The sequence below is a fragment of the Bombus terrestris genome, chromosome 16, assembly GCF_910591885.1.
Source record: "Bombus terrestris chromosome 16, iyBomTerr1.2, whole genome shotgun sequence".
Taxonomy (NCBI): domain Eukaryota; kingdom Metazoa; phylum Arthropoda; class Insecta; order Hymenoptera; family Apidae; genus Bombus; species Bombus terrestris.
In genome coordinates this window covers 8,298,434-8,314,270 of record NC_063284.1, presented here as the reverse complement: position 1 = coordinate 8,314,270, position 15,837 = coordinate 8,298,434, and positions in this window count along the sequence as shown.

Below are 15,837 nucleotides of genomic sequence, written 5' to 3'. Positions count from 1 at the left end.
GATTAAATGTATTGCGCCCGTAAAAATACACACAACAATACGACACAAATAATAGTAAATTCCAGACTAAATTTGAAAAGTAGTATTTGCAACGTCGTTACTATTTCGCACTTTTCCATGTATGGAATTGACCGATATGTCTTTTAGCGAATTCGTATCATTGTCTTATATTATTATTATTATGTACATAACGTGTGACTATATTTACCCTTTTACTATTAGTTTACTATTATCCTATTAGATTGCGTTAGAAGAAGAGGATGGTAACCAGAATCTTGGTAATATGTCGAGTAATCAATAAAGAACTAATTATAATATTATTTTTGAAAACAGATCTGAATTAATGTCAAGTCTCATGGATATTTCTCATCGAGTCATGAATATTTGAAACACTTGCATTCTCGATTCTCACACAGTCTGACAGAACGAAAGAAGAAAATCTAACAAGAAAGAAGGAAATTAGTGTATGAATGCGCGGTTCACGCACGATCGATCAAGGTGACAGTCAGAATAATAGGCCCGGTGAATTGTAAGTGTGCCGCGTTTTCATGTCAAAAATAATACACGTAGTAAAAGGGTAAATAGAGAAACGACCTTATAAATGATTTTTTGTCGATTACGCTTTTGTCAGGTTTGTTTACGAGCAAGACTATAGTAAGTGCTATTTTAGCAGAATGCAAGAAAATTATGGGCGTCTATGTGGGTGTCACGCTTAACCGCAGTTTCATAAAAAAATCTGAAGTTCAGAGCAGGAACGTTATTGTGGAAGTAATGATAAGTAGAGTGCAGATGTTTGTACAAATTCATATTTCCATAAATTGAAAAAATGAAATCTGAGTAGACGATTGTTTTACTATAAATGTTATAACATTATAACGAGTACTACTATATCTTGTATGTTTCATATTTCGTTCAATCTAATACTTCATATATAAAACCTATAGTACTCATTGGTATATATATTTATTTAATTAATATTTATAATAAAACAATTGTCTATATACGAAGCATAAAAGATTCAGCATTATGTTAGGCATTATTTTACATTAGTCTTTGATTCTCGCTTTCTCGTTTGCGCGAAGGAGAAGGATTAGACTCTTACTTCGTTGGAATTGAAACTTAAATAAGTTTGAAATTAACTGAATTAAATGAAACTGAAATTATTAAACTTGTGACTTAGAGAGTACACGTAGATACCCCGACCATCACACTAAACAATTGTACGTCCCTGTTTATAAAATATGTACGTTGTCATTTACTATATAACATTTTGTTCAATCGTAATATCCAGCCCAGCAATCTCACACCCACAATGATATACCTTTGCCACTCGAGGTTTACCGATCAATCGAACGTTATCAGTTTGCTAATATTTTCTGCTTTCTGTTCATTAGCCATAAGCCCGCGTCAATTTGTTTCCGCGCCTTGGCTTTTCCTGTAGCTCCCGGCTATACGTCGCATCGATTCGTACACGATAACCAAAATTCTCGAGCTCCCTTCACCGTAAATTGATTCGTCTTCGCATCTATTTCCTCAGCAGTCAGTGCAATTAACAACACTGGATTTGTCTGCTTAGCAACTCCATAACCTAAGAATTAACCCGGCTACATAGTCGCCTCCTATAGCTCGTAACCATCTTCTATATTTTGTATTATGTTTAAATTTTTATTTACTCAGTCGTGCATGTAACTGAAACAATAATTATCTTTGCTGGAAAGATATAATAATTATAAAAGGGGAAAAATTAAGTAACAATAGATAGTAGAATGTTCCATAGCATGAAACTTTTTATTTATATATGTCGGGTTCGCGTTAAGATTAGGGTTAGGGTTAGGGACGTGAAACGAATCCCCATTTGGATTAGACGTTATCGTTATGCAATAGAGGAGATATTTGCTAGTGCAAATATGATTATTACAGAATTTGACAAATAATTGCGATAATTAGATACTCGAGAAGCTAATGACAATGATATCCTAGGTTCAATAACGAATTCGCTGTCAACGGGATGATAGATGTACGTTCTCACAAAGTCCCAGTCTGACTCTTTGTTAACAAAACGTGAAATTATTCACTGATCGTAAAGACGTTACTCTTTTCGTCGATAAGATCGCACGAGAGAATGACTCTCCGTCCCGATGATGCCACAGAGGAAAAACTATATGGGGTGTGTCTAAGGACACGAGATCCTCGGATTCGTCGAGGAAAGCCTTCGTTCAGAAGGTGAGGGAAATTAGCGTTGCTGCTAATTGGTCAATCTCCATATCGGTGGTTAGATAAAGATACTAGCCGCCCTTGAAGGAAAGTTGCTAGCGGGAAGCGTCGTTCGTGAGAAAAATACATTTCCCCTATCTTCCCGTAGGTAGGACAAAGACTGTTTGTCTGTTGAAGGACTTTAGTTAACTAAATCTTAAGATTTCTAACGGGTCCTAAGACTAACTGAACATGTACTGTGGAGATGCGTCGACATCTGGCAATCATCTTACCCGAAGGTTAAAGTCCTTTTTTTTTTTTTTTTTTTTTTATTAGAATATTTACAATCAATTCTCGTTGAGAATTTTCAGTAACTTAATTTGGCGTGATACAATGACATGGATTATAATAGTTTTATATTGTTGGTTCAAGTAGGACTAAGGATTTAATCTAGTGGGTATTTTCTTTTTAGTCTGCGGAACTGGTCCGTCGTGTCCAGTAGTTGGGTGACTAGTGGGTCGTGGTGGTTGTTGACTCTTGTGTTATATCTGCTTCTGGACTTGTGTATTTCGTCTTTGACTGTAGGTATCTTGAGGTCTCGGTGTATTGTTTCGTTGGTAACATACCAGGGTGCATTTAATAGGGATCTTAGCGTTTTCGATTGGAAGCGTTGGAGTATTTCAATGTTGGAGTTACTTGCTGTTCCCCATAGTTGGATTCCGTAGGTCCAGACAGGTTTTATTACGGCCTTGTAGAGGGTTATTTTGTTCTGTATGTTTAGTTTGGAGCGTCGGCCCGTGAGCCAATAGTATTTTCTTAGTTTTTCCTTTAGTTGCTTTGTTTTTTCCGAGATATGTTTTTTCCAGGTTAGCCTCCTGTCCAGGGTCATGCCCAGGTATCTTACGGAGTCCTTGCTTGGGATTATTGTGTTGTTAATGGTGACCTGGGGGCAGGTTTGTTTTCGGAGCGTGAAGGTTACATGAGAGGATCTTTTTCGTTTATTTTAAAACACCATTTTTGGAACCACTTTTCCATGGAGTCGAGACTTCGCTGGAGAGTGGATGAGGCAATTGCCGGGTCTGCGTGGGTAGCTAATAGTGCTGTGTCGTCGGCAAATGTTGCTATTGTTACCTCGTTTGGTACGGGTAAGTCGGCAGTGTAGATGGAGAATAGTAGGGGTCCGAGGACACTACCTTGCGGTATGCCGGATTCTATTGGGAATGTTGCGGAAGTGGCGCCTAGACATTTAACTATGAATTGTCTGTTGGTTAGGTAGGATTTTAAGATGGAGTAGTATGGGTGGGGTAGGATTTTTTTAAGCTTGTAGAGTAGCCCTTCATGCCATACTTTATCGAATGCCTGTTGGATGTCTAGGAATACGGCTGAGCAGTATTTTTTCTTTTCAAGGGTTTGGCTGATCATGTGGGTTATGCGGTGGATTTGCTCTACTGTTGAGTGTTGTTTTCGGAAGCCGAATTGGTGATCTGGGAGTGTTTTCAATTCTTCTAGGAGTGGAAGGAAACGATTCGTGAGCATTCTCTCGAATAGTTTAGACAGGGTAGGTAAAAGACTGATTGGGCGATAGGAGCTGGTTTCATATATTGGTTTACCGGGTTTGGGGATGAGGGTGATTAGTGAGATTTTCCACGCCTTAGGAAAGTGTTCTAGGCGGAAGATGGCGTTAAAGATTGATGCGATGAGTGCAATCCCTTTTGTGGGAAGTTCCTTGATTGCTTTATTTCCTATTAGGTCGTGACCTGCTACTTTCTTGGGGTTTAGGCGACTGATTGCTTCTATGATCTCTGCAGAAGTGAATGGTTGAATAGGAGGGGACATTTGGAAGGGAGTGTGCAGGTATTCGGTGACGTCCGCTGCAGCTATGGAGGAATGGGGTTGGAATACTTCAGTCAAGTGTTTGGAAAATAGGTTGGCTTTTTCTATAGGGCTACGCGCCCATCCACCCTGCGGACGGCGGATTGGAGGTATTATTTGTGGGGGGCGCGTGAGTTTCCTGGAGGCTTTCCATATTGAGTAGTTGGAGTCGGCTGTGGGGGACAAGCTGGCGAGATATTTGTGAAAACGGTCATTATTGTAGTTTTTTATGGTTTTGGATAGTTTTCTAGTTGCGTTGTTTAGTTTGCGTTTGTCCTCCGGTGTTCTATGGGTCTGCCATATCCTTCTTAGTCTACGTTTTTCTGCTATTTTTTTTAATATATACTGGGGGTATTCGTGATTGTTGATGGACGTTATTGCCGGTGTGGAGAAGCGGATAGCGTTTATTATGCTCGTGTTGAGGTATTCCGTGGCTGCTTCGATTTCTTCATTGGTTTTTAGTGAGGTTGAGGCTGAAGTTGTGTGGGTAAAGACTTCTCTAAAGAGCTGCCAGTTGGTGTGTTGGTTATGAATGGAGCCATTAGGTGTTTTCTCGATGATAGTTGAACTGACTGTTACTATCACGGGAGAATGATCAGAGGAGAGATCAGCCGAGGAATTGATTTGGACGTGTCTTGGCGAGATATTTTTAGTTATGAAGAAATCAAGGAGATCGGGTATTTTGTTTGTGTCGGTGGGCCAGTGTGTGGGTTCGTATGTGGTAAGGTAGTTGAGGTTGTTGGTTATTATGCTGTTGAGGAGGTTTTTGCCTCTTACTGTAACCAGTCTGCTACCCCATTGGGTGTGTTTAGCGTTGTAGTCTCCTCCGGCTAGGCATCTGTTACCCAGGGTGTCCAGGAAGTGGTCGAAGTCTTCTTTGGCAATGGAGTGTCTGGGAGGGCAGTATACAGCTGAGGTGGTGATTGTACCATGATAGTCTTCTATTGCTACGTTTGTTGCTTGAAGGTAGTCTTTCTGGAATGGTGGAAGTTCGTAGTGCTTGATGTTTGCTTTGATTATGATTCCGGTGCCGCCGTGGGCTTTTCCGCTGGGGTGTTGGGTATGGTAGAACTTGTATCCGTTTATGTTCAGGTAGTTTTTGTCGGTGAAGTGGGTTTCAGATATGAGCATTATGTCGATTTGCTGGTGTTTTAGGAAGAGTTCTAGCTCAAGTTTGCGTTGCGCTAGACCATTGGCATTCCACAGAGCTATGCGTCTTGGTTTTATTTTGTGTCTGGGCGTATTAATTTATCCATGATGAGTGTTAATAGCGATAGCAAATTGTTTATTTGCTCTGATTGTTTCTCTATTAGCTTTTCAAGTCTAGAGACGTTGTCTGTGTTAGGTGAGGTGGGGGCACTATTTTGGGGAGGATCCCTGTGGCTATTTGGTGTATTTTGAGTGCCTTGTACCGCTTGGGCATAGGAGTTTGAGGGAGTGGTGAGTTTGGTAGGGCTGGGTGTTTGATTGGTTGAGGGGATTGGGGTAACGGTGGATTTCGGCGAGCTGGGTGTTTGGTAATTTTCCTCTTTTGTTCTAAGTTTGGGGTATTTGCTGGAGTACAGAGTTTTGTAGGCTGAGCAGCCTTTGTAGTTGGCAGGATGGTCACCTTGACAGTGGATGCACTTCGCTGGGGTTTCCGGTGATTTCCTGCACTGGTTGGTGGGGTGTGTACCTGCACATTTGACGCAGCGGAAGGTGTGGTTGCAGTATTTCTGCGTGTGCCCATATCTTTGGCACCTTTTGCATTGGACTATCTCCTTTTTTGTTTGCGGTGGTTCGAATTTAACGATGGCGTTCATTAGGCGACTGATATTGTAGATTTCCTTGTTGTTTGGTTTCTGTTTTAAATCGATGAAAAATAGGGATAGCGGGTCTTTTGTGACTCTATGCCTTATGTTGCTGACATTTGTGACTTCGTGGCCGAGTTTCGATAGTTCTATTTTTAGTTCGTCGATGTCTGCAGAGTGGTGGATGTTTCGTAGCACCACCCGAAAAGGTCTTTCTTCTTTGAGTTGGTAGGTGTGGAAGTTGGCATTCAGGGCCCTGAGTGTCTTGGTGAGCTTCCTGTAAGCTTCTGGATTCGTCGGCAGGATTTTTACTTGATTGTTGGCTATTTTCAGGTTATAGTCCTCCTTGGAGATATCTCTCTCTAAGGACTTGGTAATTGTCTGGATGTCGATGACATCAATAACAAATATTGGTGGGGGAGGGGGGCTTCTCGGTGCTTGTTGGTTTGGTGGCGGGCCTGCGATTTCTATGGCGTCGTTTGAGGATTCTAGTATTGCGAACCTGTTGTGGGTGTTGAATTGTGTTGTTTTCTGTTAGTTTGAGTTTGTATTTGGTGATTCAATTTTACGATTTTTCGCCTTATTGGCGTCGTTGGCGCGTGGGGATCTGCTGCACTTCTCTCACGGGGGGAGTAGTGCGGGGTAGTTGTAAGTTTCGGTGGGCGAGCCTGGCGGTGATTGCTGGGCCATCATCGAGCTAGCTATTTCAATAAAAATAACTAGTCGTGAGGCTATGAGGCAAGGTTTGGGTAGGGGTTAGGTGCGTAGGCTTTTGTTCTCTCTGGCGGATAGGAAACACTTGGGAGGATAAGAGCACGTTGTGTTCACTTTCGACGGTTGGGTGACACATGTTGCTTTCGAACTTCACTGGGCACTAGAGACACGTCTGCACGCTTCGGCACTCAACAGCGAACTGTGTTCTGAGATGTCTAAAATATTTTGGAAATTCTCTTCCTTTGGTATAAAAGCGTTTCCTACTGTTTTGCTACCTAGTACTTGGGCGTAATTGTTAATAAAAGTTCCGTGATCAATAATCTGTGGGCTTATTATTCCTTGTTTTCCTAAGACGATTAAATTGAATATTTCGCCGATTTGGAAATGTAAGTCAGAGAGTGAGCTTTCTAGAGCTATGACTTTTATTAAGGTGATTTCGTTTTTGTTAAGCGTTTTAAGTTCGTTTGTTACACCTGTGTCTACTTGTTTCAGTCGCTGGATGACGTCGTTATTTAAAATTCGTTTAATCAAAGCTGTCTGGTTGGCTACTATGGTTTTTAGGCTGTTACCTTCTTCAAAGAGTTTGTCTATATTTTTGTTGATTATATCTAGATCGTTTGCGTCTAGGGTTCCAAAAAGAGTTTTACTAATAGATCCGATAGCGTCTACTAGTCCTCGTCTACTTCTGAGATGAATGTGAGCTAAGGATCGTAATTCGATGCTAAGTGTTCTGACGTTATTTAGTTTTGCTTGTAAAGAGCGTATTTCTGGTAATATGTTACAGTCTTTTCGTGTCTCGCAATGATTCCTAACTTCGGCTACTCCCTTTTCAATATATCTTACTTGTTCCAATACAGCACTAATATCTAGTCCTATAATAACATTTATGTGTTCGCTATAAAGATATGCTTTGGATACTTTCTCATGAAATATTCCATTATTGTCAATAGGGGTTATTTTTAATCCGTTAAGGGTGGTAAAGCCGACGGCAAGGGTGATCGTCCTGAAAAATAAGGTTTTATTCTGTTACCGTGGATTTTCTTAACTCGATCTCTAATGAGAATCTCATAATACGGTGTCTTGACTGATTTAATAACGTAGGGTCCTAACCATTCGTCGTCCAATTTATCCGACTTATGATCGTTGTGAAGGAGTATACGATCTCCTTCCTGAAATAAGGTTTGAGTTCTAATGATTTTTCTTGTCTGATCTCTCATGTACCTCTTTCTACTTTGTTCAAGAGTGTTCTTCGCTATCATTCTATATTTTTGCAATTGTTTTTGCCATAGTGCAAACATTTCTTCGTAGGTGTAATTGGAAGTTCGGGATACGGAAGACGGGAGGTTGGCTTTTCTTCCAAATGTTAGTTCGAAGGGTGAAAATCCAGTTGCATCGTGTATCGCGGTATTATACCCTAGGCAAATAAAGTCTAATACCTGATCCCATTCTTTGTTAGAATCGTGTAGGCTCGTGCGAATCATGTCTTTTACTGTGGCGTGTGTTCGTTCTAAGGATCCGTTAGATTGAGGATGAAAACTAGTGGTCTTTATATGTTTGATTTTAAATGCTTTCTCGAATTTTTCCATTAGTTCGCTAATAAAGTTTTGTTCCTGGTCTGTTAGTATCGTTTTGGGTGCTGAGAAGATGTAAATGTAGTGGTGTAGTAATGCATCGATAATCGATTCGGTTCGTTGTGTTTTCAGTGGTACTAAAACGAGATATTTCGTTAGGTCATCGTGAATCGAAAGAATGTATTGATTTCCACGTGTGGTTTTAGGCATCGGACCAATTAGATCCATGGCTATCTTTTCGTTTGGCTCTACTGACGTCTGAGGAATTACGGGTTGTTCCTTGGGTCTGATTCTAAGTAGCTTTTGTCGTTGACAAGCTTCGCAATTTTTTATAAAATCTTGTATCCTTTCCATGAGGTGTGGGATTTTGAATTGGTCTTTGATTTTTTACTATATGTCTTTTGAATACCCAAGTGTCCACTAATGTCGTTATGGTTTTCGCGTATAATGTCTAGAGCTTGTTCGTCAGTTATGGTTTGTATTGGTTCGTATGCAAAAGTTATTTCTTCAATTTGGTCATTAATAAACATGAGTGTTACTTTGATCCTAGCTTTTTCGGTTTCGGTAAAACTATTGTCTCCTATCCCAATTTTCTTGTGTTTCTTGGTTAGTTCAAAAATTTTTCGAATCCAAGTATCTTTGTCGAATGGACCTAATGTTTCTCTATTTAATTGATAGAAGGTGTGATCGTTTGGCGTGATTTTAAGTCGTCTCGGGGGTGTCGCGTCTTCTGACCATGCGTTAAAGTGTTCTACAATATTTTCGGAGTTTGCAGGTGTGTCTGGGACTGATTTGTCGGTAATTTGGTAAATTTTTCTGGAAAGTGCGTCGGCTGTTGTGTTCTCTTTACCTTTGCAATACTGAATATCGTACTCGTATTCTTCGAGTTTAAGTCTCCATCTAATCAAACGCGAGGAAGGGTCTTTGCAATTTTTGAGCCAAGTGAGTGCTTGGTGATCGGTTCGAATAACGAATCGTCTTCCTAACAGGTATTGCCTGAGTCTCTTAACTGCCCATACGATAACTAATAATTCCTTTTCTGTGGTAGAATAATTTTTCTCTGGGGGGTTGAGTGTCCGTGATATGTAACAACAAGGATGTCCGTCTTGTGATAAGATTGCGCCTATTCCTTCATTGGAAGCGTCTGTGGTGAGTGTGAATGTTTTCGTGTAGTCTGGGTATGCTAAAACTGGGGCTGAGCATAGCTTTTCTTTTAGTGTGTCAAAGCTTGTCTGTTGCGTTTCTGTCCATCTAAAAGGATTGTCTTTCTTTGTGAGATCTGTTAATGGTTTGGCGAGTTTGGAAAAGTTTTTAATGAATTTTCTGTAGTATCCAGCTAATCCGAGAAATGACTTTACGTCTGTTGGTGTTTTGGGAATCTTAAAGTCTTTAACTGCGGAGATCTTTTTAGCATTTGGCTTTATGCCCTCGTGTGTTATGACATGTCCTAAGTATTCTAATTCAGGTTTTAGAAACTCGCATTTGTCGGGTTGGATTTTTAGTCCTAACTCTTTTAATCTTTGCAATACTATAGCAAGGTTTTCATTGTGTTGTTGAATTGTACTACCGAATATTATTATGTCGTCAAGGTATACAAAGCAATATTTGTTCAGTAATCCTCGTAACGCGGTATCCATCATGCGTTGGAGGTGGCTGGGGCGTTTTTTAAACCGAATGGCATGCGATTATAGTGAAAGTGTCCCTGAGGTGTGCTAAAGGCTGTATATTTCTTTGAGTCGGGGTCCATAGGTATTTGATGGAATCCCGAAGATAAATCTAGAGCAGAGAAGAATTTGGCGTTGCCTAATTGTGATAGAATGTCGTCGATTTTCGGTAGTGGGTAGGCGTCTTGATCGGTAAGTTCATTTAATTTTCGAAAGTCGATAACTATACGCCATTTCTGTTTGCCTGATGCGTCTGATTTCTTGGGTACTACCCATACTGGACTGTTGTAAGGAGAATCTGATTCTTCAATGATATTTTTATCTAACATTTTTTTCATTTGTTTTTCAATTTCTGCTTTATGGGCTTCGGGAGGTCGGTACGATTTGGTATTGACGATTTTGTTTTCGCGTAGGGTAATAGTGTGTTTTGTTAGGTTAGTACAAGGTAGGGTATCGGATTCTAGGTCAAACACGTCTATGTAATGTAGGAGGATCTTTTCGATAGGAATACGAAGTTTGTCTTCAATATGGTCTAGTCTAATTATTTGTTTCATTTTAGCAATTTTATCGACATCGTGTTCATAAGAAAGATCATTAGTGATTATAGTTGGTTGCTCACCAGTATTGCAGAAACATACTCTCGTCGGAACTTTATCCAGATAAATTGTTTCGATTTTGGTTTGCCCTGGGAGAATGGTTTTCGGCGCCTGGAAAAATATTTCGTTCCCGTTTAATTGTATTGATTCGTTGTTAATTCGATATGAGTAGTTAGAGAGCATAGGTAAACCAATTATTCCGTCTTCTATTAAAGGAAAATCGTCTGGCACAACGTGAAATGTGTTCATGATGTTAAAGAATTGAAAGTCTACTGTTTCGTCAGTTTGGTATTTGTCATTGTCCATGTAAAATGTTTTAGCTACTGTCTTTTTAGGTTTAAATATGGCACTTGATCTTTTAACTAAATTTATTCCTGCACCGGTATCGATTAAATATCGTTTGATTTCTGTTCCCGATCGAACTCCAATGGATAGAAGTTTTCCTGTTGTTGCGTGTACTCGTACGACGTCTCTCGAGGTTCTGGTAGCGCTGTTTCCTCTTCTCGTCCCGCATTCTCCATGTTTATATTGTAGCTGCGCGGTGGCGGAAGATTTCGCTGGCTGGCCGGTTGAAAATTTCGGCAGTAATTTGCTGTATGTCCTATTTGGTTGCACGTTGTTTATTTGAGTGCTTGTCGGCAGGCGATTGAGCGTAGTCATCGGACCGCTCCTAAGTGGGGGGTTGCGTTGTGACGATACATTCCCTCGGGTGAATGAGAGAGCTCTTATTTGCTGGCTGCGTTGATTTCCGCGGTTTCGCTCAATTTCTCCGATTAATAGTTCTGCTTCGAACGCGGCATCTTGTGCTTCTTGTAAGGTGCGCGGTTTCGTGCTTGATGTTCTGATTTCTATCTCGGGTATTAAGTTTAATATGAACGTTCGTTTTCTAAGTCTATCGCGACTGCTTGTCGAATAGGATCGCGGATTTCGTGTTGCAATGCGTACATATGTTCATTGAAACTATGTCGGAATCTTTTGACGTATCCGTGTACTGATTCGTTAAAACTTTGACGAGTTTTTTGTAGTTTATCGCGTGCACAGTTTGAAGTTATGTTAATCGATACGAACTTCCTCAGATTTTCGAATAAGGCGCCATATGTCTCGATAACCGAATGATAACCTGGCGGGGAAGGCATCTTCTGACGCATTCGCCAACCCGGTCCAGGAAGTCCTCGAACGCGGCAATGTCGCTGTTGGGAGAAACGTAAACGCCCACCACCGCCATTCCATCCCACTCGACCGCGACGTAGCCACTGCCAAGGTCGAGCACAACGCCGGGGGCGCCCACAGCGCTGTTGTCTAGGTTATGGCTGCCAATCCATCCAGATCCCCAACCCAGTTGCGCGCGTCAGGGATGCGATACGGCTCAGCCACCACCGCGAGGGCGACCTCGCTCCCCCGGATAGTTTGGAAGAACAGATCTTGCGCCCGTCCCGACCTTCCCAGGTTACTCTGGAGGAGCTTCTTGAATTCATTGGGCCAACTCCATGGCCTCCTCCCGACCATCTACGGCTGCTGCGGCGGTGCTGCCTTGCGTTTATGCCGCCGCCGCTGGCTCGCGGACGGGTCGTTTCCTCTTGGTTTTCGGGGGGCACATGCTACCCCACCCATCCTGTGGTTGGCGGGAGCCTCGAGCGACTCGCACAGGGAGCTCTTGGGTGCCGAGGCAGGATAACTTTGCCTGCCTGGGCTAGTTTCCGTGCTCCAGCTGCGAGGTACCTGATCCAGGCTGACCCGAGGCCATCTCTGGAGGTGCCGATCTCCCCGACCTGCACCTCCGCGCCGCTGCATCCTGCGGCCTGTGCCAGTGCTTGCCGCAGTTCCTCCTTGTTTATCGAGATATCTATCGCGACAACTCTCAGCTCCGCCGTCCTCGTTGGAGCCGCCACTCTCGCCGTGGCTGCGTCTAGCACCTTGGCCAAGCGCGTCGCAAGCCGTGACGCCTTCTCCCAGTCTCGATCTCCAGGTACCGTTATCACGATGGCACCTGTCATCGCCTTCCTCATGCTCAGCGACTCGACGCCGATCTCGTCAAGGGGGATGCTCTGCCTAGCCGTGTTTATTACATCGGCGTAGGACATCCTTGACCCCTCATTCAGAGTTACAGTCACCGCAGATGTTCGCGGTGTACGAGGGAGGATGGCCGTCTTGGGCGTCTGCGCTGGTCCTTTTTTCGGTGCGACGATGCACGTTTAAGGCGCGCCTGTCATCCTCGTTAGGGATTCCTGGCCTCTCGCCGGTGGAGTCACAGTGGCCCCTTTCTTCGCCGCTTCTCCGGCGGTTGCCCTCCTATTCTTTCCTTTCTCCGGGAGCTTTTGGACTCCACCACCTTCCATTCCCCATTCTTTTGCTCTTTTGGGAGCGATGTCGTCTGGGTGGTACACCGGGTGACTGAGTGGCTCTTCCCTCTTCGCGCTTCAGGGCTGTGATGTCGGCCCCTGAAGCGCTCCTCGATCGCCCTTATTATGGAGGGTCCGATCTCTTCGACCCTCCTCTTCAGGGCAGCGAGTCGCGCACTGTCGCTCCTACCTTTTCGTGCGGTGCGTTCAGGCTCGGAAGTCAGGCCACTGCATCGCGGGCACTCGTGGGCGCAAGCGGTCATTTTCGCTAGCTCTTTGCGAAGGGCCGCGTTTTCTTTCTCCAGCAAGGACAGCCTGGCCTTCACCGACTGCGCAGCTCCGATGTCGCTGTGTGTTGGCCCCGGCTTTTTCAGCCTTTCATTCTGCCACGTGGCGGTTATGTAACTCAGCGCGACCTTTAACGCTTTAATGTCTGCCCCTTTCAGGTTGGACGATTTCGTCGCAACCAACATCAATTGCGAGACGTGCCTCGTTAGTTCGGCGCTGACGTTCGCCGCTGAGCTCGTCCTTATTTGCCTCGCCAGTTCTTCGGAAACTTCCGGGACTGTGGTCGACGTAATCTTCCTCTTCCTTCCCCTGAAAGCCATCGAAGCCACTGACGAGCACGCCGCGAGCGAGGCCACCGACTCTTCGTCGTCGGACCTCATTCGTGTCCGCAGCAATCCTGCCATTGGTGGACGTGGCATCAACTACCATAGGCGGGGCGAGAAACAAACTCTCCGACCTCTTCGAAGTTTTGCGTGCACTCCTCGTAGCTTTCCTTGGAGGCTCTCTAACCTCCTTCGCTACCTCCATGATCTGTGTTACGTCCTCACCAGACGCATAAACACGTCCGGGGGCCTGGCGGTCTACCAACGAACGACCGTGGTCGCGAACTGACGACGCAGTGGGGCCCACTTGACTACCCGCTCCTTACATTTATACTGTACACTTAATCGTATTTACATGCTTTGACGAATTACGTAACAGAAACTTTAACACTTATTGCTTTATTTACATTTCTTTTAGTTTATATTCATCCATGAAGTAAACCTTTCGAATTCCTCTCTACACAATGCCTTCGTAAAAATATCCGCAGTATTTTCCTCTGTACTTACTTTAAATATGTTTATCTTATTCTCCTTTAAGCACTCGTGAACGTAGTGGTAGTGAACTTCAATGTGTTTAGAATTTTTTGTAAAATTTTCGTGTTTTGCTATACTTATCACTCCAGAGTTATCCTCATAAATTTTTACAGGGTTATCGTCTAGATTTACATTGAAGATTTTCATAATTTCCCTAATAGACATTAATTCACTCACCGCTTCTGATAGAGCTACATACTCTGCATACGTCGAGGCTTTTGTCACACAGCTTTGTTTTTTACACTTCCAACCAATTACATTTCCATACTATCTAATTATATATCCAGAAGTCGATTTCCTATCTAAATGATCTCCTGCCCAATCAGCGTCCACATAACAATCTATCGTTTCACATTTTTCATTCCTTTTATAATCTAATCTTAAATCTCTAGTCCGGTACAAATATTTCAATATTCGCAAAGCATATTTAAAATGTGCCTCATTACAACAATCTTGAAATCTACTCAAATAATTCACACTATAACTTATATCGGGTCTGGTATTTACACTAATATACAACAATGCGCCAATTAAAATTTTGTATCCAATATCCTCTCTATTTATCTCAGCTTTTTCAATTTTTAAGTTGGTCTCCATAGGTGTACAGTACAATTTGCTATTTTGTAACTTATATTTGTTTGCTAATAATTCAATGTATTTCTTTTGGCTTAATCTCATTTCATTTTTGAAATAGTCATACTCTATATTTATTCCAAGATATTCTTTGACTTCACCTAAATCTTTCATTTCAAATCTATTAGGTAATAATTTCTTTACACTTCGTATCTTCCTTTTGTTTTTACTACAAATTAGCAAATCGTCTACATATATTACCAAATAAGCAACATTTTCTCCCCCTACATGTGTATATAGGCACAACTCTATGTTATTCTTTTTAAAACCTAATCTCGTCACATACTTATCAAAACACTCATACCAGTCCCTTGGACTTTCTTTTAACTCATAAAGCGCTCTCGATAGTTTACAAACTCTATTCGTTCCGTCCGCATATCCCTTTGGTTGATTTACATATACCTCCGAGGTTACTTCACCATTTAAAAAGGCAGTTTCTACATCCATTTGCTCAATAATTAATCCATTTTGACAACAATATGATAGCAATATCTTAAAGGTCTGATTACTCGCTACTGGGGAGTATATGTCATCAGCTACATTTCTTTGTTGGAATCCTCTTACCACTAATCTAGCCTTATACCTATCATCTGATTTTCTCGTGTAAACCCATTTTACATCTAATACGTCTTTGCCTTTTACACTTTCTACCAATTTCCAAGTTTTATTCTTATAAAGACATTCTATTTCCTTATCCATAGCTTGTTTCCAATCTTCACTATCTTCGCGACAAATCGCCTCCTCAAATGTACAAGTGATATCTACTCTACAATGCTGAACGATGCTGAATCACTATAGTTCTCAAGTCTTATCTTTTCCAATCTCCTTCTGCATACGATCTGTAGTGCCGTCGACTCTTTCAAGTACATTTCATCAAACTTTTTTACTATCTCATACGCCGTTTTTTCTTCTCTAATATATTCCAATTGTCTATTTGTGATGGCACTATAAATTATATTTATTGCCTTCAAATCCTTTTTGTCCCAGACTTCATTGTCTGTTTCTGTCTTCACCCTAGTTGTGACAATCTCGCATTCTTTATACCTGAGAAACATCGTTATTCTTTGCTTCCACATACCGTAATCTTTACCATCGAAAATAGGTATCATGATTTCCGATCTCTCCATTTTAAATGATTCCTTATCTCTTACTCAAGCGTTCCTACGTGCTCGAAGTGTATTTTTCCTCTTTGTAACCTTGGAACGCTTCTTTCCTTACTGAGAACTCACTCTAACTAACTCGCAATATTGAAAAAACACGCATTAAAATAACTTGCAAAATTATGAACCGCGCTCTGCTACCGTGAAAAGATATAGAATG